The sequence below is a fragment of the Acinonyx jubatus genome, chromosome X (assembly GCF_027475565.1).
Source record: "Acinonyx jubatus isolate Ajub_Pintada_27869175 chromosome X, VMU_Ajub_asm_v1.0, whole genome shotgun sequence".
Taxonomy (NCBI): domain Eukaryota; kingdom Metazoa; phylum Chordata; class Mammalia; order Carnivora; family Felidae; genus Acinonyx; species Acinonyx jubatus.
In genome coordinates, this window is record NC_069389.1 from 58627101 (window position 1) to 58654435 (window position 27335).

General features: G+C 39.0%; 1 long non-coding RNA gene across 3 annotated transcripts in view; it reads right to left on the reverse strand.

Annotated features, from left to right (window-relative positions):
* The window catches only part of LOC128311612 (uncharacterized), a 58295-nt gene that overhangs the window by 23871 nt on the left and 7089 nt on the right, over nucleotides 1-27335 (reverse strand). For all 3 annotated transcript variants that reach the window (XR_008290145.1, XR_008290146.1, XR_008290144.1), the window contains 3 exons: nucleotides 25266-25406; nucleotides 24241-24428; nucleotides 23706-23809 (listed from right to left, as the gene is read on the reverse strand). This is a non-coding gene — a long non-coding RNA (uncharacterized LOC128311612). The remainder of the gene's footprint in view (nucleotides 1-23705; nucleotides 23810-24240; nucleotides 24429-25265; nucleotides 25407-27335) is intronic.

Sequence of the window (27335 nt, forward strand, 5' to 3'; positions counted from 1 at the left end):
GTAAGGGGGGGAGAGAGAGAGAGAGAGAGAGAGAGAGAGAGAGAGAGAGAGAGAGAATCCCAAGCAGGCTCCAACGTGGGGCTCAATCTCACAACCGTTAGATCATGAGGTGAGCCAAAATCGAGATTTGGATGCTTAACCGACTAAGCCACCCAGGCGCCCCTCTGTGCATTCTTTTAAAAAAAAATTTTTTTAATGTTTATTTATTTCTGAGACAGAGAGAGACACAGCATGAGGGGGGGAGGGGCAGAGAGAGAGGGAGACAGAATCCGAAGCAGGCTCTGAGCTGTCAGCACAGAGCCCGACGCGGGGCTCGAACTCACAAACTGTGAGATCATGACCTGAGCCGAAGTCGGACGCTCAACCGACTGAGCCACCCAGGCGCCCCTGTGCATTCTTTTTTAATTGTGCTATGGTTCTTTCAAATTTTTTACAATGAATATCTATGCCTTTTATACTTTAATACAATGTATAATGGAGGAAAGAAAACAATTTTTTGAGTGATAGGTATAGATTTGAACTTATTCTTCCCTAGAGAAACTGACTAACGGCCCTGAGGAAGTATGAAGAGAATAAGAAAGAAAAAAGGAAAGCAAAGAGATGTTTGGGAAGTGGATAATAATACAATTCTACCTAGCATACGCTATAGCCTACATTAAAAATAATGGCTAAAAGGAAAATACTTTTTAAATCACAAAACTACTCGCCCAATCAGTGTTACTGTTTAATTTTAACTGAGGAAAATATACGATGATGCCAAAGGTATCACACCTAGAATAAGAAAACATTTTTGTTAATTTTTGGATAAATTGTGCTAATATTGATATGGATACTTCCTAATTCCAGTGGGCTGAAGTTTTATCTTGATACTCCAGAGACATTTTCAAGATTTTATTGCAAGAGTTAAATAACTTCCTATTGCATAGTTTACTATGACCAATTTAATCAGACTAATGAAATGCGATAACAATTAACCAAAAATATGTTCTAGGGCAGTGCTATCCATTAGCTAGATGGTAGATAAATAAAATATGTATATAAATAAATATATACTAATGTACGTATCTATAAACAAAACATGGCACATATACAAACTGAATGGCTAAACAAAATGTGGTATATACATACAATGGTATATCATTCAGCCATAAAAAAACATGAAGTTCTGGCACATGCAACAACACAGATGATGAACCCTGTGGATTTGTTAAGTGATGCAAGCCCTACACAAAAGGACAAATATTGCACTGCTCCAATTCTGTGAGGTACCCTGAACTGACAAATTTACAGAGACTGAAAGTAGATTAGAGTTTAACAAGGGCTGGGGAGAGGGGGAATATGACAAATGTGCCATAGTAATATAAGATGTTAATATAAGGGAAACTGAGTGTGGGGTATATGAGAACTCTTTGTAACTTCTTTGTAAATCTAAAACTTTTCTGAAAACAGAAAGCTTATTTAATACTGAACAGAATGGTGGCATCCACCCAAAAAAATGTTTACTTCTATAAAGAGGTTATCACACATTTTGATACTTTGTGTGTGTTAAAAATTAGACTTAATACAAATTCAGTAAAGCAAATTGAATCAAGTTTATGATATCCTTGTGGGGCCCCCCTAGTGTTCAAGGAAAGTTTTGGAAAACCTGTTTTGTGATATAGTCCTAAATTACAGGTTAAGCAGTCCATAGTCTTGTATATTTTGAAGAAAGTTACTTAAGCAACTATAAAATACTTAAATAAATACTTAAATAAATGCTTAGTTAAATAAAAGCACTATGGCTTATATTAAAATAGTTTTGGATAGGCAATTTGGGAGGAACTTTAATAAACAAAAACTTCATATTTTTTTTATCAACTTTTACAAGGATACCACCATACTGTCATATAGAAATAAGGACACATGGATCAAGTTTTCACTGCCGCATTATTTATTAAAGAGACAACCAAAAGCCTTATTAATAAGTAAACTGTTCAATAAGTAAATTATGGTATACATGAATTTTCATTTTAAACTAAGAGCCAGGTTTTCTGATGCATAGCCCATAGTCTTGTTAAATGCCCAAACCAATGATTTTTAGAATGTAAAATTGAATGGCTTATGTATGACAAAGGGTCTTGTTTAAGACATGCAAAGACACATGGCAAAGGAAAGGACTCTTTACGAGTATGCAGTCATGAAACATCCCATAAAAATTACTTTTCACTCAACCAAGAACACAAGCAATGTGCAGCAATAGGCATGCAAGAAAACATATATCATGAAACATTGTCTATACTGTTTCTGATATAGCTCTATTATGTTACATGCATTCTGATTAAAATCACCCTACATATTAATTTTAACTTGTAAATTTTTTCTGTTATAAAGTCTCTCTCTTCCTCCCTCCCCAACACATGCACCCTATGTGACATCTTTTTGGGACATCTGGCAGAAAAAAAATATAATAGCAGCTGAGGAAAACAAACAAAACCCTGGACAGAACTGACACCAAATAGAATAATGAAAAATCTCAAGATAGAGCCTATTCTAGTAAATTGTTGAAGTGAGGAAGTCAGGAGCCATAATGAATAGTCACTGATGCAAAAATTATCATGTAGAACCAAGAAATTTAGAGTATATAGAATGGCATCACAAATGAATCTAAATGTGGACAGGCAGCAAATGGGGACACCAAACAGTAACATTTATTATACTTATATAATCAAAATAATTCCATACTGTCATAGGAAAAGAAAGTTAATGACAGAAACCAGTGAGCCCAGAAGCAGACCCAAATAACGAGAATTCAATATCTGACAGATATAACTTTAATTAAGTAAGCAAAAGATGGATTTTCAATAAATGATACTGGACAGTTGACTGGCCCTTTAAAATAAAATGTGAGATTATATGATGACTGACATCAATTTTAATTAAATCATAAAAATACTAAAAGAGAGTTCAAGTTGTAGAGCTACTCATATGATGGTTTTTCCTTTGACCTACAACGTCCTAAATTGTATTCACAGATTTCCTAAAATTGAACCATCCTTGCATGGTTGGCATGAATACCACTTGTTTGCATATTACTCATGAATCTGCTTCTGGGTTCTTTTTACCAAATCTATACTTAGGTTATTTGCTTATATATCACTATCAGACACTGGTCTACAGACTTCTTTCATTTTTCAGTTTTTATCAGGCTACTGTCTCTACAATATGCTGACTTTATAACAAGACTACTGACTTAGATATGCAGAGATCTCTGAAAGGTTACACATGAAGTTAATAATAATACTTGTATCTGGAAGGAAGGAAGATTGAGGACTAGAAAACCAGTGGTGGAAAGGAAACTTTGAACTAAATTAACTTTAGTACAAATTGAATTTTATACTATTTGCCATTTGCATGTGTTATTATTTTTGAAAAAAATTATAATCTATGAGTGTAAAACTGGAACATTTTCAAAGGATAATCTAGAAACCCAATGAATCAAATTATTAAAACTGCTTACTCATAAACTATGACATAGTATTACCAGTGCAAGTACTTAAAGACAATTTGTAAGACACATAAAAATACGAATAAACGTGTAATACGTTGTTTGCATTTAGGGGATGATATATATAGTACCATTTATACATGTGATTCAATGTTTATTCAACATTTAATGAGCATCTACTATGTGCCAGGCAGTTTTAAAGAATTGGAATCATAACATTCTAAAAGGATAAAAATTCTCTGTCTACAAATGCACAAATCCTTGTATATATCAGCAAGAGGCTTATATATCAGGAACAGCTATCAAATTGACACTAGGCTCCCAAACCAATCAGAGGTTATAGGAAAATATACCAAAGCAAAATGGCAGGCCACCTTGTATGATTGCAACCTAACCTGAGTCTCAAGTGTTAATGCTTAGTAAACTCCTACAAATTCTAAAATATACGTTTGACCTCCATGACTCTGGTAGAAATTCACTGGTTTTAAGAGATTCATACAACTTGTTGAAAATGGGTAAGTCTACAGCTTACATTACAGCAATGTAATTTCAGATCCAGGGTGCAATGCTTATATAATATACCAATTATTTGATCCCAGGTACTGACAGACATAGTCTGCCAGTCTCTTAACTAGAAAACAATCAATCCCAAAGTATCAGATTACCAATCAGAGATCAGTCACTAAAATTACAAGATATACTGACCCCTTGGGATTACTACACAGTAAAACCTTGGTTTATGAGCATAATTCCTTCTGGAAACATGCTTGTAATCCAAAGCACTCATATATCAAACTGAATTTCAAGAACCATTGGCTTAGTTCTGATCATGTGATGTCTGGCGTCACGTACTACTCATATTGCAAGATGTTGCTCATTTATCAAGTTAAAATTTATTGGAAATGTTTGCTCGTCTTGTGGAACACTTAGAGAACAACTTACAATCCAAGGTTTCACTGTATGTGGTCTAATGTCAGAGGGACCATAGTGGGACAAAGACATATGCCCAAGCAGAACCTAAATCAGACAGTTAACATTACTTCAACAAATTTTTAAGTTTCTATGAAATGAACATAATCTGGAAATTACTTCAGGCTACCAAAGTACTATGACTCTAAGAGAAAGGAATGGATGATGACCAACAATTTAACATGAAATAAAAATGGACAAAATTTTATCTGAGGACATCATGAAAAAGGCTGCATTTATGACTGATGTGATTCCTTACCCCAAATTATAGTTATTTTACTTTATTTTTGAGAGTGTGTGCATGTGCATGAGCAGGGGAGGGGCACAGGCAGAGAGAAAGGAGACAGAGAATCCCAAGCAGGCTCCTCGCTGTCAGCACAGAGCCAGATGCGGGGCTCAAACTAATGAACTACGAGAGATAATGACCTGAGCCGAAGTTAAGAGTTGGACAGACGCTTAAGCAACTGAGCCACCCAGGCACCCCCAAATTACAGTAATTTTAGCAGAACACCTAATGCACAAAATCAGATCCCTTGGAACCTCCAATAGTTGAAATTTAAGCCCTAAAAATATTATTTAGTGGCAATATATACATATATGGTGCTAAGTCTATTCTGACAATACCAAAAGTCCTTCAGAGAACAAGATCTACCAATGTCAGCCTGGTTAGCTGTTCCTAAAGTGGGATTCTGCCTTAGGTAAAAATTCCCCTGGGGTCCAATGTTACAAAGTCTTCCTCTCCCTTCCTATCTTGGCTTCATATCTTCTATACTATTAAGTAACCTTCCTACATACCCAATTCTTAACTCTATTATACTTCCCTTAGCTTACTGAACTTGCTGAGAAAACCTAGAAATTACTACATGCACAACTGTATGTCCAGTATCCATGGCATAGGAGGCATTTAATTTATACAAGTTGAACAAAAAGCTAAGCTAAGCAACATGGTATACTTTTATTATGAAAAAAAATCAAGGAAACCAAAACAGTCCCCCCAAAATAACAACTACTAATCTACACCTGTCTCAAAAGATAACCAATGTGAACATTTTGGTGTGTAGATTTCAACATTTTTAACTTTACCAGGAAAATGCATCAAAGACTTTACAGCAATTCCTTTAATTTCTCATTATGGGTAAAAATAGTTATTACCTAAATTGAATTATGCCCAGGTAGCATAGTTCATCTGTTTTTAAATTTTAGTCAAATGGAAAAGTTTATTTTAAACCGACTTTCAGTTTTCTAACTAAATTCATGCGAGGCCACGAACAAAAATTTCACATTCCCTTAAGACTTTTCTTTCTTTCAAAAGAGAGCATGCGAGTGGGGAAGAGAGGCAAAGGGAGAGAGAGAGGGAGAATCTCAAGCAGATTACACACTCAGCACGGAGCCCAAAGTTGGGCTCAATCCCATGACCCTGGGATCATCGCCTGAGCTGAAATCAACAGCTGGAGGCTCAACTGACTCCACCCAGGAGCCCCTAGACTTTTTTCTTTCTTTTTTTTTTAAATGTTTCTTCTTGAGAGAGAGAGAGAGAGAGAGAGAGAGAGAGCATGAATGGGGGAGGGACAGAGAAAGAGAGGGGGCACACAATCCGAAACAGGCTCAAGGCTCTGAGCTGTGAGCACAGAGCCTGACACGGGGCTTGAACTCACGAACTGCGAGATCATGACCTGGGCTGAAGTCGGACGCTTAACCCACTGACCCACCCAGGCGCCCCTTGACTTATTTCTTAAAGAACAGTTTCTTGAATGTCAAATTCCAAAGTCATGTGTGGGGAAGGAATGACGCACAAAGTTTAAAAATTATCACACTTTTCACAGTTAACTTTTGCAACAGTACGAGAAAAAAAAAGGAAGCAAAAAATAGTGAATATATCAAAGATTTTGTTAAAAAAAGTTTACAAATAAGCTTAGATCACTCTTTGACATAAAAAAGTCCCAAATAGGCACTCTCAATTTTTTCACATGTCCCCAACAAAATGGAAATCATGTATTTAAACTTCTTCCTATCGAAGTGGCCCACCCTCTTCCCTTAAACAGGGTCTGAATGTGGTCAATTATAGAATGCTCTTATTTTGATCTTTTATTATACATCCAATGCATGTACACAGAGAAAAGTTAACGTAAGCAACCCTAAGACTACTATCTCAGAAAGGCCTGCTTCTCAAGGTTAGCCTTGGCTGGCATCTGGGAACTTGATGGGTAAACAGGTCCCTATGCTGGTAGAAAACTTTCCCTAACTAGTAAGAGTGGCTCACTGTATCTAGGTTACTGGTATAAATAATGTGGATCATGCTGAACACCTACTTTCCTTCTGGAAAGTGGAATTTTGGTACCTGCTAAACAGGACAGTACCTATGTGACCAGTCCACAATAAAAACCTTTCCTGTTGAGTGTCTATAACAGGCTTCCCTGGCAGAAACCTTGCACACAAGTGGCTGCATTTCTATTGCTGGAGGATGTACTCTGTGTGACTGCTCATGGGAGGGAGAGCAGAAAGAGGACTGCATAGGGATTCCTCCACACCCTCCTGCACCTTCTTCCCTTTTGATAACCTTAGAAAGGCTGTATACTGCAGCACCTTGGTGGCTCAGTCAGTTAAGCGTCTGACTCTTGGTTTCAGTTCAGGTCATGATCTCGTGGTTTGTGACTTCGAGCCCTGCATGGGGCTCTGTGCTGACAGAGCACAGCCTGCTTGGGATTCTCTCTCTCTCCCTCTCTGCCCCTCCCCTGCTCACTTGCTCTCAATATAAATAAATCAACTTAAAAAATTAAAAAAAAGAAAGGCTGTATATCCTTACTATGTTGCTATAATAAATCTCAGCTGTGAGTACAACTATATGCTGAGACCTGTGATCTAGTGACCCCCAACATCCCACCTATTTTGTGATATTGAGATGCCAAATCATGTATTTTCCTCCATGTTTCAAAATTGCATTTTCAACCACAATTATATATAACACATATTTACATTAATAACAATTGGATGTTTTGGGGTGTTATTGTCAAGATTTTTAAAAATCACTGGATTAGAGCTATCAATAAATGAGGTTACATCTATAGAACATAAACAGAGCTTAGTAACTACTTTTGACTTAGAACAAAATGTCAAGCTGGTCTTTAAGGGAAAAAAATCCATCTTCCTAGCTAAGCAAGTCATTTTGTTTTGTTTTTGAGAGGGTATCTTTCAATCAATCAATCAATCAATCAATCAATAAGGTAGGGAGGTGGTACAATTGTTTCCTTAGCTTGTTCCTGGCAAGACATTTTTCTTCTTTAGTGATGCAGAAGTTCTTTTTGGGTATTAAGGTGTTGGCCTCAGTTAAAATATATCATATATCCTATTTTTAATTAGTGACATTACTGTCAGGTTCCAGATGAAAAGTCACTCATATTTTTAATTTAAAAAGTTCAAGCAATTCTCTCTACTTGGATGACTTCGAGGAATGTAAAGAACTTTTGGTGGCCCACTGTAGCTAACTTCTAGCAACCGTGCCTCAGGTATATATGTACTATCTCTAAAGTGACTAAAGTAATTCTCTAGGTTCAATTAGAAAAAGAGGGAGTTTCTCCTAACAAACTATAACCACTGACTTTTATTATCACATTGTCTTAACACTTCCAAATGCATACTTACCCTCATGCCTGAAGCCAGAAATATGTCCACATTACCAATCTTTCATTTGGTTCTTTTCTTTTAAAAAATTTTAATGTTTATTTTATTTTTGAGAGAGAGACAGAGCGTGAGCAGGGGAGGGGCAGAGAGAGAGGGAGACACAGAATCCAAAGCAGGCTCCAGGCTCTGAGCTGTCAGCACAGAGCCTGACGTGGGGCTTGAACTCACGAGCTGTGAGATCATGACCTGAGCCAGAGTCGGCGCTTAACCGACTGAGCCACCCAGGCACCCCTAGTTAGGTTATTTTCTATGAGAACAAACGATACTTCACGGCCCTGAGAGAATTCACTGCAGCTTCTTTGACGAAAAATTACGGGTTGGTAAGGAAATGACAAGTCAAGTGCAAATATAAATTGCAAGGGCATTCACCATAGCTGATATATAATAAGGAGTAAATAATCTTCAACATGCCAATTTCTTAATTTACAAGAATGTGAATATACTCATGAATACAACCAGGAAACTTGTTTCCACATCAAGAGCATATTCTTTCCCTGTAGCCAAATTATACCATAAAATTGCTTAATCGGCATGGAATTTGAACAGGTGTCATAATTAGACAAAATAAATGCTCAATAACATTAAACAAAGACAGCCTGACATTCAAGAAGTCTATACACCAAAAGTTTAATAGCGGTTTTAGTTGAATGATGGGATTATAGCTTATCTTGACTGTATTCTTTATAACCTGTGTTATCTGAATTGTTTACAAAAAGCACCTCTTTATCACCAGGAAAAATAATACTTCCATTTTGAAATAAGCTATGAAAAATAACTACTTATTAAAATTAACAGAAAACAATCTAATTACTTTTAGCTATATATGGCATAATATAACTAAGGAATATCATAATACTGGGGATTCACATGGTGAAAATTATGATTATTAGAATTTAAAGAGTTTAATAAATGTTTTTAGAAGGGGAGAAAAATGTTGCCAACATGTTAATTCTGACCAAACAAATGTACAAATAAAAGGCTATTATTACAATATCCCCAAGTGAAGTTCTTTAAACAAGGCAGAATTTTACAAAAGAATTCCTAAATTCAGTTAAAAACGAATTATGGAACAGTAGGAAAATAGGAACAGTAGGGAAAATATTGAGAAAGAATAAATAAGAAGTTTTACTATAAGCAAGAAGGGAATAGACCAGGGGTCAGCAAACTACAGCCAATGGGTCAAACCTGCCGACAGATTTTGCATTCATTGTCTGCGGTTAATTCCCCAAGTGAACAGTTGCAAAAGAGACCGTGTGGCTCACAAACCCAAAGTGTTAACTATCTGGGACTTTTACATAAAATGTTCTGCCAACCTTTGGAGCAGACACTTCCATTCTGCTTGTCATACCCACAGCCTCTTCTCTAAGGGAGTTCAAGGCCAAGAGAAGGCAAATTTATGAGGTACTACGATCTGATCCACGAGTACCACAAGTAAGCAGAAGCTAAAAGGTAAAGAAGTATCAGCTGGGAAGCCAGCTGATAGCAAAAAAAGCACTAAGAGTGGGAAGGAGCTTTTAAAATGCGGATGGCTGGGGCCATTTGAGGCTATTTAAATCACAATAATCTTGCTCTGGTTTATTTTTAAAATTCCCCAGTTAATTCTAAAGTACAACCCTGACAGAGAACCACTAAGCCAGGAGAAATAGCAAATGCAGAGTGGCTGAGTGATGCCAATGGTGTAGTACAAGCATAATGACCCAAAGGTACTGCTGTTAAGGTACCCAGGGCTGCTTGAATCTAGTTCCCATACTCAGTATTGTTCATTTCCAGTCCCACTAACTCCTCATCTTCCCACTGTTCCACATATTTAATATAATAAACCCCTACTAATGAGGTAAGTTGAGTGATTCATTTCTTGACACCAAAAGAACCAAATTAATATAGAAGTTAGTATCAAGTATATAGTTGCATGAAACAAACCCTCAGCAGAAAAGGAACATTTGAAATTGTTAGGGAATGATTGCAGAGTGAAAATCACACACAATCCAGGATGAAAGTTTCAGAAGTTTGGCAAAGCCACAACTTACACAATTGCCTTTGTGACTCAAATGTGCACACATTTAGGGTGAAGGTCTGAGGAAATCAGTAGTGGCTATGTATTATAGCAACTTCAAAGAAATAAGCAAAGTAGGGTTTGACAGTTTATATTCTGACACTGATGTACAAATTTTTGATATAACCATGAGGTGCTGACCCTGGAAAGCATGGTTTTGTCTCTATTATATCTAGGCATGGTTCTCAGTTGCCATTCCAACAGGCATGGAATAACATGGATAGGTCATAGATTCACAAATTTGATAATCACTGAACTAAACATGTCAGTTCTGGTTCCTACCAAACATACACTTATTTCCTTCTAAAGACCTTTTTATTGTCACAACTGTAGCACAGGCTTACAATCAGGTTTTGTTTCACAAAACAGTATTATATTCTCTCCATGGAGTACAGCTGATGGGACCAACCCATACACTGACAGCAGCCTATGACCTGTCTAAGCATGAAAAAGCACTGCACAAATAAAGATAAACCAAGCCAATTAGGACCAGACAGGTAACTAATGGTGAAATCTAAAGCTGAAAGCCTCACCAAAGACAAGGCAATGGAAAAGCCAGGCGTAAGAAAGACAAGTGAAGAAAAATGTAGATAAGCCAAGAGAATAGAATGCTGAATCAAGTCAGTGACACAGTGGAAAAGGTCCACTAATTCCTGTGCTTAAGTCCCTCGAGCCACCATAGATGCATTTCCATGCCACACTGTTCTTGCAATTCCTATGAAATCCCTATTTTCCTTACTGTTATCTTACTATGTTTATCTATGTGATAAACACTTGTTTCTTGACCTAAACCTGTGTCTTATTTCTTGAAACCAGAAATCCCATATAATTTAGAAAATAGTATACAGTTGGGGTACATGAACAGGACTTCTGCAGGAATGTGAAATATTTAGACCTGCTTATTACTTGGTGGTAGGGTGGAGAGAACATACACCCACCACAATCCAGGTTGGAATGTTAAGAGCCTCCAGGAACTGTGGCAAAGTTATTGTCACAGGAGCACACATCCAGTGAATGTAACTTGTGACACAATCACAACAACAAACAAAATTCAAGTGGCCAAGGAAGATCACAGATAGGTGAGTGATTCTGAAACTGAAGAGTAAATTTCTAAAGTGGCTTTATGACATTACTTCAGACTGACTACAGGATCTGGCTGTGACTTAGTTACTCTCCAACATTTACACTTAAGTAAGCGTTGGAAAAGTATAGGCAGAGCATCTTTAGAAATGAATATATGAGGCCGTCTGGGCGGCTCAGTCAGTTAAGCGTCCGACTTCGGCTCAGGTCATGATCTCATGTTTTGTGAGTTTGAGCCTTGTGTTGGGCTCTGTGCTGACAGCTTGGAGCCTGGAGTCTGCTTCAGATTCTGTGCCTCCCTCTCTCTCTGCCCCTCCCCCACTCATGCACATGTGTGTGCTCTCTCTCTCAAAAATAAATAAACATTAAAAAAATTAGAAATGAATATATACAATGAGGAGCCTATGTGCTTAGAGGTCAAAATGTAGAAATGCAATACAAACATATCTGAATTAAATGGTGGCCACACTCATAGTCCCATCTAAGGTAAAGTCCCAACCATATTTCTGGAGAAAAGGCAGTCCTAGACAGCAATGAATTTTAGAATATGACCTGTCCTGGCAGCCAAAGTAGAATGCACCAGGTGTAGGATACCTACCCAAATGCTGTTATCGCATGACTCAAAAAGTGACTACCCAAAGAGACATGAGCTAAGCCACTGGAATTCTTGCACTAAACAATGAAGTTTGTAAAATGAAAACGAATGAGTCCCATAGCAAAGGGAGCTGAACCTTAAAAGATAGAGTTGGGAAACATGAGATATAGCCAAAGACATTGGAGGAACAAGTAAGATTTAATGATGAGTAATTGAAAATTTACGAGGAAGTAGAATACAAAACTAGGAAGTAAACTAAAGCTTGAGTAGATATGAGGAAGTAGAGACCAAAAAAGGTGGAGACAAAGAGTAGTTAAAATGTGATGTATGAAATGGTGTCTACAATCAATACTGTATTGACTACTGAAAATTTGCTAAGAGAGTAGATTTCAGGTGCTCTCATCACACACACACAAAACTGTAACTGAGAAGATTAAGTTACTAGGGGCATCTGACTACACTATATAATCATTTCACTATATATACCAAATCATTGTGTTGAATACATTTAATATGTACAATTTTTATTTAAAAAAAAGATGCTAAAGGTGACATACTAGACAGATGATACAAACCTCTGTTGTCAACATTCCCAGCTATGTCTTGGAACCACTTCTAATCCTCAAACCATTTTCCACAGAGGGGAAACTGAATTTTATTTTTTAAATTGTCTTTGTTCAAATACAGGGTTTTTTTAAAAAGTTTATTTATTTATTTTTGAGAGAGGCAGAGACAGCATGAGCGGGGGAAGGGAAGAGAGCGAGAGAGAGAGAGAGAGGGAGGGAGAGAAGGAGAGAGGGAATCCCAACCAGGCTCCACACTGTCTGCACAGAGCCTAATGCGGGGCTCAAACCCACGAAACTGTGAGATCATGACCTGAGCCAAAACTGACTGAGCCACCCACGGGCCTGTCAAATACAGGGTTTTCTGTATCTGAATTCTTATGAGATCCCTGTCTATCTTAGGAGGCTGCCTATGCAGAGCTGGGTGGTCCAATTGTTAGGATGGCGCAAGAGAAGTCTGTTTCTTAAAAATGAAGGAGCCTACAATACCAGAAACTAGCTAACAGGATTACAACCACAACTGAAGCTCACCAAGAATGTGAGTTTTCTGGATGTGGTTAGGGTGTCACATTAGGGAATAAAGAAGTGAGAATCTCTCCACATATTAGAATGATAACAGCCACTAGTAGTCCATGACAAAGCTGTTATTTGGCATTTAAAGCCATCAGAGATGATGCTTGTGAGGGATCTGGCAACTTCTGCAACAGAGCAACCTCAAAGTTTTTCTGTTGATAGCCAGGTAGTAAATAATTTAAGTTTTGCAGGCCATATGGTTTCTGTCACAACTACTCTATTCTGCCACTGTAGCATAAAGCAGGCATAGACAATACATACATGGATGTGGTGCTATGTTCCAATAAAATTGAAATTTGATTTTTGAATTATTTTCACGTCATGAAATATTTTTATTTTTCCCAACTATTAAAAAATTAAACATCATCTTCACTCACAGGCTGTAGAAAAAGTAGTGGGTCACTGTTTATGAACAGACCCTTGATAAACAGACATTGAAGGATGGTCATGAAACTCTTAAATTTGAAGATGTTATATTTAACATACCAAGGAAATTCTGATGACTGTGTAAACTTTCTGTTTAATGGGTTATTCTTGTTCTGTTTTTTTTTTTACCACCTTAACTGTTTTTAAGCCTACAGTTTAATAGTGTTAAGCATATTAACACTGTTGAGCAGCCAATCTCCAGAACTTTTCATTTTGCAAAATTGAAACTCTATACCCGTTAAACAATTCCCCATTTGGCCCCTCCCCCTAGCCCTTGGCAACCATCCAATTTTCAAGAAACATTCTGTGGGTCTAGAGGGGGGATCCAGACTAGAGGATACCAGCTTGCTCACGTTTCATTCAGTGTCTTATAAAGTTGTTTAATCCACAGTAAGAAATACAGTTACATTGGACCAAAGATAACACATATACAAACATATAGCTGGAACAAAAATTTCACAAAGTATTTACACTTTGTCAGATGGAAGCCAGTATTTTCTTATTTTGTGTTCTGTCCTAATCTATTCTATTCTAAGCTATACAATTCCATTCAAAACTGTGACCCAGTTTTAAACAGTACCCAAGGGGAACTGCCAACTCCCAGGTTAAGTTGAATGGGTAGTGCTACACACCATTTTTCATACAACATGGGGAAAAGGGAACACTATGAATAAGCCAAAATTATGAAGAAGCAAAGATATTAGGTCATAAAAGCATTTACAAACACATTGTGTTTTGGTCTGTGAAATTTTTTTAAAAAGTAAGCTAACAGGGGTGCCTGGGTGGCTCAGTCAGTTAAGCATCCAACTTTGGCTCAGGTCATGATCTCATGGCTTGTGAGTTTGAGCCCTGTGTCGGGCTCTGTGCTGACAGCTCAGAGCCTGGAGCCCACTTCAGATTCTGTGTCTCCCTCTCTCTCTGCCCCTCCCCTGCTTGTGCTCTGCCTCTCTCTCTCTCCCCAAAATAAATAAACATTAAAAAAGTAAGTTAACAGCTCAAAATCAGGCTCCTTGTAGAGCTGAAAATCCTGTCAATATTGGGCTATTTTCCTACTGGGCAACAATCAAGAGCCAGAGTAATAGCCTTCTCCTTTGTATCAAAGGTGCATGTTCCAGGGAACCACAATCCCAAACACTCTTTACTAATACTCTTGGAAGAATCAGCTGCTCTTTACCATCTAATCTGCTCTCTTGTTTTTTAAGAGTAATCTCTTTTCCACTGTCTCTACCAAAAGTAGATAAACAAGAGAAGAGCTCCCCACAAAATCCCCTAAGCAGCATTTGAAGAAGAAGAAAAAGGAAGAAAATAAAAATCGGGATGGTGCTATACAGATACCCCATCTGGAGCCTGCAAGCATTTGCAATTGCAACCCCTGAAATAGAAGATGGGAGAGGCCAGTTGTTTAATGAATGCATTAGAAGCTGGAAGGAATGAAGCACAGTAAAAAAAAAAAAACAGAGACCAAGTGTAATAATCATACTAATTGCAGAACATGACAGGAAGACCCATAAACTGCTGCTCTTGGCATATAAATATCGAACTAAACGGAGGTAAGTCGGGCCTAGTAATTTGTGTTCTCAGTATTAGAACTGGGCTATTAAATGTAATCATAGTAGCAAAGAGAACTGAAACTCAGAGGATACACAGCAAGCCAACACAATGCAGAAGTGAGGCCATGAGGGCCACAAGCAAGCAAAACCTACGATGAAAGTGAAGGCCGAAGTAAGAACTGATCTAACAATATGAGGTGGGTTGAAAAAGATAAAGTGAACACACAAGCCATATGTAATGGGAGAAATTATTCTAACAGTTTTTTGGTGAAAACTTTAGGGTTTTTTTTTCTATGTCATAGTATCATGGCATCTGCAAATTGTGACAGTTTAATTTCTCTACCAATTTGGATGCTTTTTATTTCTTTCTCTCGGATGATTGCTCGGATGATGGCTAGGACTTCCAGCCAGCTAGTAAGAGTGGACCAACAAAACAACACTAAACACTCTTGCCAAAGGGGAGATGCGTGAGGGGATACAGGTGAAATGGGTGAAGGAGATTAAGAGAACACTTATCATAATGAGCACAGAGTAATGCACAGAACTGCTAAATCATTCTACTGTACACCTGAAATTAGTAACACTGTATGTTTAATTATACCTGAATAAAAATAAAATAAAATAAAAGAAAACAAAACAAAACAATTTCCACACCAAATTGGGGAAAATATCTACAACATATGGTAGCTTCAAAATCTGTGTGAAGAAGAAACTCAAAAAGAAGTCTCAAGGAAGATTTTTAACTGTTCTTTCTCATTAGGAATCAAAGACATAAAAACTAAAACATCAAGGAAGACCACTTTTTACCTTTGTAATTGACAGATTTTTTAGAAACTGTAATGTCATGTACTGGTGAGGATATGAAAAAATGGACATTTTCATACACTACTAGGGGGATGGTACATTTAATTCAATCTTAGGAAACAAACATGAATATGTGCAAAGATTTATCTAAAGAGATGTTCACATCAGTATTATTTATACAATATTAAAAGAGCAGTAATTAGAGAAAGACAGATACCGTATGTTTTCACTCTTATGTGGAACCTGAGAAACTTAACAGAAGTCCATGGGGGAGGGGAAGAAAAAAAAAAGAGGTTAGAGTGGGAGAGAGCCAAAGCATAAGAGACTCTTAAAAACTGAGAACAAACTGAGGGTTGATGGGGGGGGGGGGTGGGAGGGGAGGGTGGGTGATGGGTATTGAGGAGGGCACCTTTTGGGATGAGCACTGGGTGTTGTATGGAAACCAATTTGACAATAAATTTCATATTAAAAAAAAGAGCAGTAATTGAACAAGAGCCCAAATACTGGATAAGAATTAAAATTTTACATTAATGCAATGGCATATTATGCGCCACTTTAAAAGAGATGTCATTAAAGCATATTTAAAAATTTTTTTCTGTTTATTTTTGAGAGAGAGAGACAGAGACAGAGACAGACAGAGCATGAGCTGGGGAGGGGCAGAGAAAGAGGGGAACACAGAATCCAAAGCAGGCTCCAGGCTCTGAACTGTCAGCACAGAGCCCGACACAGGGCCTGAACTCATGAAATCGTGAGATCATGACCTAAACTGAAGTAGGACACTTAACCGACTGAACTACCCAGGTGCCCCTAAACCATATCTAAACCATATTTAATGGCATGGAACATGTTTGAGATCTGCTAAATTTAAAAGATCAGGAAACAAGATTTCATTAATGACCCTAACTTCAACACCTGACAAAGACTGCCACCCTAACCAAAAACTCACTGTTAAACAGAAACAAAACAGTAAAAAATAAAACAGAAAATAACATTAAAAATAGCAAATTTAGGAAACCTAATTCAAAATCATTAAAAAGTAAAAAGTTTTCTTCTAGAAATGCAAGGTAGGTTCATTATTAAGAAAACTATTAAATAGAACACATACAACAAAAAGTCAAAGAAAAATATTTACTTCCATGTCAAAATAATCACTTACTTGACTGAGATGGCTGTTCCTTTGTCCAGATCTCATTTTTACATAGCAATGGAAGGATTAATTCCTCCTATCCTGAATGGAATTTAGGTTTTGACACAGCAAATTACCAAAACCACTGCCTCCTACCTTGACTAAGGACAGTGTTTCCATCTAAGGTAACCTCTATATTAGACTCACTTATGGGCCTAAGTAGCAGAGAATACATATGCTGGTGAAGAACATAAACACTAGAACTGATAAAGTAAGGATAAGAAAAAATGACATAAATATTCCAAGTCATGCAAAGAAAAACCTATCGTACCAAATCCAGACAAAGATGCTACAAAAAAAGAGAACTATAGGGCAACAGCAAACCGCATTCAGTAATAGATTAAAGGAACATTAATCATGATCAAGTGGGATGTATTCCAGGGATACAAGGATGGTTCAATATTCACAAATCAATCGACGTAATACACATTAACTAAACGAAGGATAAAAATTGTAACAGCATCTCAATAAATGCAGAAAAAGCACAACAAAATTTAACACCGTTCATGATAAAAACTCTCAACAAAGTGGGTTTAAAGAGAATATATCTAGGGGCGCCTGGGTGGCTCAGTCGGGTAAGCGTCCGACTTCAGCTCAGGTCATGACCTGACAGTCCATGAGGTTCAAGCCCCACATCGGGCTCTGTGTTGCCAGCTCAGAGCCTGGAGCCTACTTCAGATTCTGTGTCTCCCTCTCTCTCTGCCCCTTCCCTGCTCATGCTGTCTCTTTCTGTCTCAAAAATAAGTAAAAACATTAGCAAAATTTTTAAAGAGAATATATCTCAACATAAATAAGGTCACATACGAAAAACTCACAGCTAGCATCATATTCAATGGTGAAAAACTGGGAGCTTTTCCTCTAAGAACAGGAACAAGACAAGGATGTCCACTGTCACCACTGTATTCAACACAACAACAGCAATCAGATAAAAAGAAATATGGGGCGCCTGGGTGGCTCAGTCAGTTAAGTGCCCAACTTCGGCTCAGGTCATGATCCTGTAGTTCGTGGGTTTGAGCCCTGTGTCAGGCTCTGTGCTGATAGCTTGGAGCCTGCAGCCTGGAGCCTGCTTTGGATTCTGTGTCTCCCTCTCTCTCTGCCCTTCCTCTGCTTACGCTCTCTCTCTCAAAAATGAATAAACATTTAAAAAATTAAAAAGAAAAGAAAAAGAAATAAAAGGAATCCAAATTGGTAAGGAAGAATTTAAACTTTGGCTACTTGCAGATGACATGATACCTTACATAGAAAATCCTAAAGTTTTCACCAAAAAACTATCAGAATAAATGAATTCAGTAAAGTTGCAGGGTACAAAATTAATACACAGAAATTGGTTCTGTTTCTATACACTAATAATGAAATAGCAGTAAGAGAAATTAAAAACAATCCCTTTACAATAGTACGCAAAATAATAAAATAGGATTAAACATAACCAAGGAGGTGAAAGACCTGTACTTTAAAAACTATAAAACACTGATAAAAAATATTGAAGGTGACACAAGCAAATGGAAGCATGTTCCATGCTCATGTGGTGAAGAATAGTTCAAATGCCCATGCTATCCAAAGAAATCTACAGATTCAATGTGATCCCTATCAAAGTAGCAATGGCATTTTTCACAGAGCCAGAACAAATAATACTAAAATTTGTATGGAACCCCAAAGGACCCAAATAGTCAAAGAAATCTTGAGAAAGAACAAAGCTGGAGGTATCACAATCCCAGATTTCAAGATACTACTACAAAGCTGTAGTAATCAAAACAGTATAGTACTGGCACAAAAATAGACACATAGACCAAGGGAATAGTATAGAGAACCTAGAAATAAATCCACGATTATACAGTAAATTAATCTATGAGAAAAAAGGCAAAAATATACCATGGGAAAAAGCTAGTGTCTTCAATAAATGGTGCTGGGAAAACTGGACAGCTACATGTAAAAGAATGATACAGGACCACTTTCTTACATCATATACAAAAATAAACTTGAAATGGATTAAAGACCTAAATTGAGACCTGAAACCATAAAAATCCTAGAGGAAACCACAGGCAGTAATTTCTTTCACATCAGCCTTATCAAAACTTTTCAGACATGTCTCCTCAGGTAGGGAGAGAGAGGGAGAGAGAGAAGTGGGGCTCACCCAAAGTGGGGCATAAGCTTCACCTGATGTAGGACTTTAACTCACGAACTGTGAGATCATGACCTGAGCTGAAGTCAGACACTTAACGAATGAGCCACTCAGGTGCCCCAGGAATTGGCAAATTTTCAGTGAAGGGCCAGATGATAATGCTTCAGGCTGTGGACCATACAGTCCGTTGCAAATACTCAACTCTACTGTAGCACAAAAGGCAACCACAGACAATAGAGAATCAGCATGATTCTGTGTTCCAACAAAATTATATTTACAAAAACAGGCAGCCAGCAAGTGGGCCACACCTTGCCAAACCTTAGCCTATGCCAACTATCTGGACACCTCACCAGCAATAAAATTTACATAAGTATTAATTGATAGGTATCCCTATTATTTTCCACTTGATACAGAGTAATTTTATCAGTATTGTCTGCTAACAGAATGCACTATTTATGCTGAATTCCAGCTGGGACATCCTGACATGCACAGCAAGCTGCTCCAGCCCCTGATGAGCCTGTACCTGAGTTAATTCTGCAAGCAATGGATTTTCAGTTGTGACTCTGACTCTTGCAATTCCTTTTTGTTTGGTGTAGAAGAAAGTATAACCTCATGGAAATCATCCAACATAAACATTATGCAGGAGGGTGGGGGTTATAATAAAAAGTAAAAAGACAAAGATAAGCACACGATAGCTGTGATGCTAGTTCATCTAAAGTGGTCATCTTTAGAAACTAAAGGGGTCCACACATCCCTCACACCATCCCTCTTGCACATCTGAACCTCCCTTTGAAAACAAACTCTTCACAGGACACCTGGGTGGGTCAGTCGGTTGAGCATCTGACTTTGGCTCAGGTCACGATCTCACAGTTCGTGAGTTCGAGCCCCACATTGGGCTTGCGGCTGTCAGCCTATCAGTGCAGGGCCCACTACGGATCCTCTGTCTCCCTCTTGTCCCTCCCCACTTGCGTTCTCCCAAAAATAAATAAATGTTTGATAACAAACCCTTCACATATGCCCCTATGTCCTGGAAGAAGACAGTGACAAGGATCCCATAAGGAGGCAGGAGGTCCCAAAAACTAAGAATATGCTTGTCATATTCTACCACTTCAAGTAGAGTAAGGTAGTCAAGATCTTTAGAGTATGACACAATACAGCTCCACCACTGACTCCTGGTGGCATGCTAGTGGCCATCACCTCTCTGATCCTCAGTTTTATTATCTGTAAAGTAGGAACAAATCATACATCCCAGAATTACTATTAAGTTAAAATGAGACAACAAATATGTGTAAAGCACTTGCCTAGAACATAAAAGACACTGATAACTAACTGAATAATCATTGTTATTGATATTACATGACCTCAGGAAGAAAATTTTCAAAAATTGTGCATGGGTGTTACTATGGGAGTGATGACTAGCCTAAACAGAAAGACAAAAGAAAAAAAAAAACCGCAACAGACCCAGCTGTCACAAAAGTAAAGAATGGATAATGAGGATAGGGAAATCCCAGGGAAAAAACTGGGATTCAGAGAGCAAAAGCCAGATTTATACAACCCATTTTGGCCCATATAAAGAAAGAGACAGGAAGACCTTTTTTTTTTTGGACAGCATACTAACATTCCTATCCTTATACAAGACCAATGTTAGGTAGGTAGGTAGTTAAGTACAAGTGGGAGAGGGGCAGAGAGACAGAGGGAGAGAGAGAATCCCAAGCAGGCTCCACACTGTCAGCCCAGAGCCCAATGTGGGGCTCGATCCCACAAACTGTGAGATCATGACCTGAGTCGAAATCAAGAGTTGGATGCTTATCAACTGAGCCATCCAGATACCCAAAGACCAATGTCATTTTAAAGTAAGCTGTAATATACACGGAATGTGGGAAATCCCTTTGTACTATTCCAGGCTTCTCCTTAGTGAAAAGACAATTTTCCTATCATTCAGGTTCCTCGTGCAGGCTAATTATCGAATTCTGTCAATAGAATTATCCAAATATTCCAGAGGAACATTATGCTATGAAGGCACCATCTCAAAACCATCCTCATGGGAAAAGGTGACCTTTATTACTTTTATGAAAAATGGCAGATACTGGCATTCTGGTTATTAACTCTGGATGGAGGCATTACTAGCTTAAAGTAGGGATGGCCTCTGTAGAGATCTCCCAGGAATGGCCATATTATAGATGCCTCCTACTTTAACTATGGACCTTTTTGTTTCCGTTGTAGAAAAGATTTAATAGTTTAAAGTCGATTTTAAAATGAGTGATTAAATTTGAATTGTGATCATGGTATAAGGTGACAGAGAACTGACCAGTCACGGTGAATTCTTCTAGTCCTATTTTACCTTTCTGGAACCTTATTTACCGCCTCTCCCCCATCAACTTTTTGCCCTGATCCCTGTGTGAATTCCTTAGACTACCTACCCCACCTATAGGTGAAATGATGAAGGGGATGTTCTGTACTTGTTTATGTCTTGGCTTGTACAGGCTCAGGCTCTTCAGAAAGGTGTGTGCTCTGCCAAGGTTTGTGGCAGAGATCTGCTTACCAGCAGTGTTGTGTTTTCATTCCCTGCCTCCCTCTTCTCTGATGAGATGGGTTGTGACTTTCTGGTCTTTCCCTGTCCATGAGGGCAAAAGCTACCTCTCAGGATGGCCCTGATCATGGTGGCAGCCACAGGTCAAGCCGTGTGACTGGCTCTCCTAGGCCAGCTGGTCCCACCAGGCTGGCCCGCAGCCTGAGTCTGCTGTATGGCAGTCACTCCTGCCCGTTCTCAGCCCCTCCTACCAGTGATGCAGCAGAAAGACCTGACCTCCCCTAGTGTCTGAGTGTTGGTTCCCAACTGGTCCATATACGCATGGGGCAAAAGAAACTGCTGAAAGAGGTAGACCACTCCAGATTGGTAGGCAGTGGTTTTAATAAGCAAGAGAACTTATGAGGCTTGTCTCGGGCAGCCAGAGACTAGCAGATGTCTGCACCCCTCTGCCAGAGTCTTAAAGGTTTGTAGGTATAGAGGCCTTAACGTGGTTCAGTCACATGTGCCATCCAGACGGTCTATATACCACACCTTACCTTTTCAAGGCTCCATCCTTGAAACAGTTCCTAATGCAGAAACTGTACACTCCAAGGACAGGGAAAGAGTGAGGAACCTCCATTTGCCTGGGTCAAGCTCAAGGGTCAACCAGTGGTCACGTCGTGTCAATAATCTCCTCCAACACTGGGGTCAGCAGGCCAACTCTGACAAAGGCACTTTCTTACTGAAGCCTTTGTTAACTGCTGTGCTGCACATGTGAAGGGGTTATTTACTGGGTGTCTAGCTCTGTGTTCGGAAGGAGGAGGAAAATGAATGAAAGGAGAGGACCTGGTGCCTGTGCTCCACTGAGGGCAAAAGTCTTTCTGCATTGTAGGTATTCCATGTGGGTTGGCTTGTCTGTGCCATGATTGCAGATTCTTAGGTTCAGACAAAGTGAGTGAAAGTGGTCTACCAAGATTTGGACCCACTGATCCGGACATCTGAGGTAATGAGTTCAAGAAGAGCACTTTTCAGTGGTGTATCAGACTCAAAGTGGTGTCCAAAACACAGGGGCTTTATTGGCCCCACACTAGACCAGTGTCAGCAAAGAACCTGATTTTGTGCCTCTCTTCTCTTAACTATGGACCATTTAAATGCTCCCTGGAGCCCATCAGGGGGCTGATCCCTTAGGAGTCCAAAATGAACACTAGTCCAATTGGTTTAAGTGCAATCCAGAAGACACTGCTATCTCTGAAATTACTAACTTGGCTACTGCTGAAATATGGAGCCTCTGCTATGAGCTGACTTTTGACAAGATGTAGCTCCACTGTCTGATAAAAACTCAACAAGTCTGGTTAAAAAGACACTCTCCCCTTAAGAGGAGTATAATTAGTGTCCTGCCTTTATTTGTGACTGTAGCTTATGCTGCCTAGTTTACTTGGCAACCATTTTAGTTCTTCTGATCCTCTGCAGGGGTGATTACAGACTGGGTAAACAAGATAATTTACCCCAATTGTTTCAAGAAAAATGTATCATAGAATAAACTACAGGCTTTAAAGGCATGTGATATATATATATCATATATATATATATACATATGTAAAATGGAATACCACTCGGCGATGAAAAAGAATGAAATCTTGCCATTTGCAAAAACATGGATAGAAGTGGAGGGTATTATGCTAAGCAAGACAAGTCAGAGAATGACATATCATATAATTTTACTCATATGTGGAATTTCAGAAACTGAACAGATGAACATAGGGGAAGAGAAGGAAAAATAAGATAAAAACAGAGAGGGAGACAAACCATAAGAGACTCTTAAATACAGAGAACAAACTGAGGCTTGATGTGGTTGGGGGGGTGTGGGCTATACATGGGTGATGGACATTAAGAAGGGCATTTTTCGGGATGAGCATTGGGTGTCGTATGCAAGAGATGAATCACTGGGTTCTACTCCTGAAATCGTAATTACCCTATATGTTAACTAACTTGAATATAAATAAACAAACAAATAAAATTTAAAAAGAAAGCAAAAGTATTGGCACCCAGAAATGACATTTCTAAGAGCCTCCCTGATAGGAGTTAGGGCAAACTCATCCTTTCCTCCCCTATTTACCTTAATCACTGAGAGGATCCTCTCTTCTGCTACACGTTCACTCATGTGGGAAAACCAGCAGACTCTCTAGAACACTTTTTAAAAGACATCCTTCACAATTTAGCCTAGTGAGGGTAACAAAAAGGAAAAAGATTGCTTTCATCACCTATAACCCTCTCATACTCAGCTTGGTCAGCCTCCACTGCACTGAAAGACAGGGGCAGGTATTAAAAGGAAGAATGGAAAGTGGGGAAAATACACAAGGTGTTGCTTAGCCTAACCCACCCATTTTTAACACAATTTTCATACCATAATGGAAAACTTCTGATGTAACATGTATGATACTTTATGTTTTCCCTGGTTCTTTGTTCCTCTGTCTACTCTCATAAGAATGAAAGTTCCATGATGGCAGAACTTTGTTAATATCTAGAATAGTCTCTGGCAACTAGTAAGCACTTAGTAACTGTCTGTTTAAGGAAGCGGGGGAAGTGTCCATCACAACCGTCTCTTCTCTACTACCAATGGGGGAGCCCCACCCAAACCACTGGCAGCTTACCAAGACTTCCCAGCTGCCTCACAAGGATCCACACACAGCAATGGTGATTCATTCTGGCTTGCTGATGAACCCACCGGGCAGGAAGCCTCAATATAAATGACAGGTGGGTCTTAGTGTTGCTCTTGACTAGTGCAAGGTTTCTGGCTGCCCAGAAATCTGCATTTTTAACAAGCATTCCAGATGATTTTCTGCATAAAAAAAAATTTACACCATGAAAATTTCCTTCATTGGGAAAGAACAATATCAGAGGCTATTATAAAAACCTTTCAATGTGAGGGGCACCCAAGGTAGCTCAGTCGGTTAAACGTCCGACTCTTGATTTTGGCTCAGGTCACGATCCTACAGTTTTGTGAGTTTGAGCTCTGCGTCAGGCTCTGTGCTGGCAGAATACAGGCTGCTTGGGATCCTCTCTCTCCCCCTTTTTCTGCCTCTCCCCGACTTGCGATGTCTCTGTCTCTCTCAAAATAAATAAATAAACTTAAAAAATTTCAGTGTGAAATAAAGACATTTCTCTCTCATATGGCCTCCTTACACTTAGATGGAACCTAGAGGAAGCACTGGGTAAAAAGACACAGTACTGGCTTAAATTCAAATCCATTTCCTACACTAACTAGCTATAATCTTGGGCAAGATATACAAAATGAGAGGATGAAAAAATGAAAGGTTGGGGGCTCCTGGGTGGCTCAGTCAGTTAAGCATCTCTTGATTTTGGTTCAGGTCATGATCTCAGGGTTCGTGAGTTCGAGCCCCACACTGGACTTTGAGCTTGCTTGGGATTCTCTCTCCCTCTCTCTCTGCCCCTCCCCAACTCATGCTCATGTTCTCTCTCAAAAAAATTTAAAAAAGAAACTTAAAAAATGAAAGGTTAGGCTCACTGCTTTCTGTGTAGTCCGAATATTTTAAGATGCTTTTTATTCATACCATGATGGGGAAAATACCAAGTAATTGCCTAATATCTATTAAGACTACCTTCCCTGTCCCTTCCCAGTAACTGGGATAGCTTACTAAAGCCGCTAACCACTTACCAAGACTTTACAATGATTTGATAACCATGTGCAGGATACTTATTTAAGCCTTTCCCAATTCTCTAGTAACCTCACTGGGCCAGGCCGGGTTCAGTATACCTCTTCACCATGGGCATGGCTTCTGATCACATTTGGTGTCACCTGTAGGATAGAGGGAAGGAAGAAGAAACAAATGTAACACAGGATAGCCAAGTTTTGAGATACAGCTTTAATTTACTTTTTTTTTTTTTAATTTTTTTTTTCAACGTTTATTTATTTTTGGGACAGAGAGAGACAGAGCATGAACGGGCGAGGGGCAGAGAGAGAGGGAGACACAGAATCGGAAACAGGCTCCAGGCTCTGAGCCATCAGCCCAGAGCCCGACGCGGGGCTCGAACTCACGGACCGCGAGATCGTGACCTGGCTGAAGTCGGACGCTTAACCGACTGCGCCACCCAGGCGCCCCAGCTTTAATTTACTTTTACCACCTCAGTCAAGTCATCCAGCCCACACCATAGACCTCAGATTTTGCTCTTGGTAAGCATTACTATTAGCGTCAATTATATTCTCTATCTGGAAGACTGTTCCAATATCTACAATTATTATTTAATAAGAATTCTTGCATCCATTTTAAATTTTTTTTAACGTTTATTTATTTTTGAGACAGAGAGAGACAGTGCATGAACAGGGGAGGGTATTGCATCCATTTTAAATGAGATAACTTGCATTTACAGGCACCAAGCAAATAGATGTATCAAAGTGTTAGAACTCAGATATGAAGTGTGATGTTTAATCTTCCTAGCTACCTCCAAGCCTTTACCCTCTTTAGACCTCAATATCCTTACCTTTGAATGGGAGTAAACTTGATTTCTTAGGGGTCCTTCTATGTCTGGCAGATATGACCCTCCATTCTGTATTCCTGGCTAAAAGAGCTCCGAAAAAGTGAATGAAACCTCCATCTAGCTAGTCATTGGATGGCATTTGGTTCACACTAATGAGAAAAGGTAACAAAACCCTGGGCTCTGGGCTATCATTTACAATCCCAACTTCCACCAGGACTCACCTTAGCTGTACGTGAAAAGGAATTGAACATATCTATCCCCTTATCAGCTGCCCGGATTACCAAAATGATTAAAGGGAGGGAGCTAGGTAGGCCAATGCCTACTCCCCTATCTCCAAGACTCAACCACTAGGAAGAATGGAGCTCTGAGACCTAAGACCCACACAGGATAAGTTAAGATCCCCAAGTGTCCTTTCTTTCTAAGGAAGCAGCCTATTGCCTCTAAGTTTCCCAGTCCCTAGCTGCTTAGCATGAAAAACAACCCACCCCAGGTTATTAATAGCATCAGATGCTGGTAGCACAAGCTAACGCAACTAGGTTTCCTGTCACCCGGTGAGATGCAGACAACCTCAAACCCCAGAAAAACCCAAGGAGCAGTTTCTCAGGGCTCATTTTTAACTGTGTCATTAACCACCAGCAAAAATGTCTTATAATCTACTAATAATCATGAGAGCCAGGCAGAAAGCTCTCCCACCATAAATGGGGAAGATTTCATGCTGGCCAAGCACTGGTGGAGGGGAGCAGGAGTCTTGATGAGTTTGAGCCATCTCTTTATTGGATAAATCAATGCAGATATTACTAGAGTAAGATCTGGACACCTACAAGCAGCTGCTGCCACTAGTAATTATTTTTAGCTTGTTACATACAGACCAGAGGGACAAGAATGGGAAATAAATTTGTAAAGGGCAGAATTGGGAAATAAATGGTAAATGTAAACCCTGATGCATGAAATGCCTTCACTAAGGAGTCAAGAATAGAGTAGCTGGCAGTTATGGACTTTCTCTAAAGACAGAGATTTTCTTTCCACCACTCCCTTCCCCCACTCCATCTAGCTCTTTTCCAAACGAAATTGCTCCAGTTTCCGGCCCCCCTACCACGCAATTTATTCCGCTTCTGTTTAGGTCAACAAATTTCAAAATGGAAATAGCTTCAGTGTTCGTCTAACTTTGAAAGTCATAAATGTACACTGTGAGAAAAAAATTCCAGGAATGTATTAAAGATAGAAAGTAAAAATCATAGAATCCCAGCAA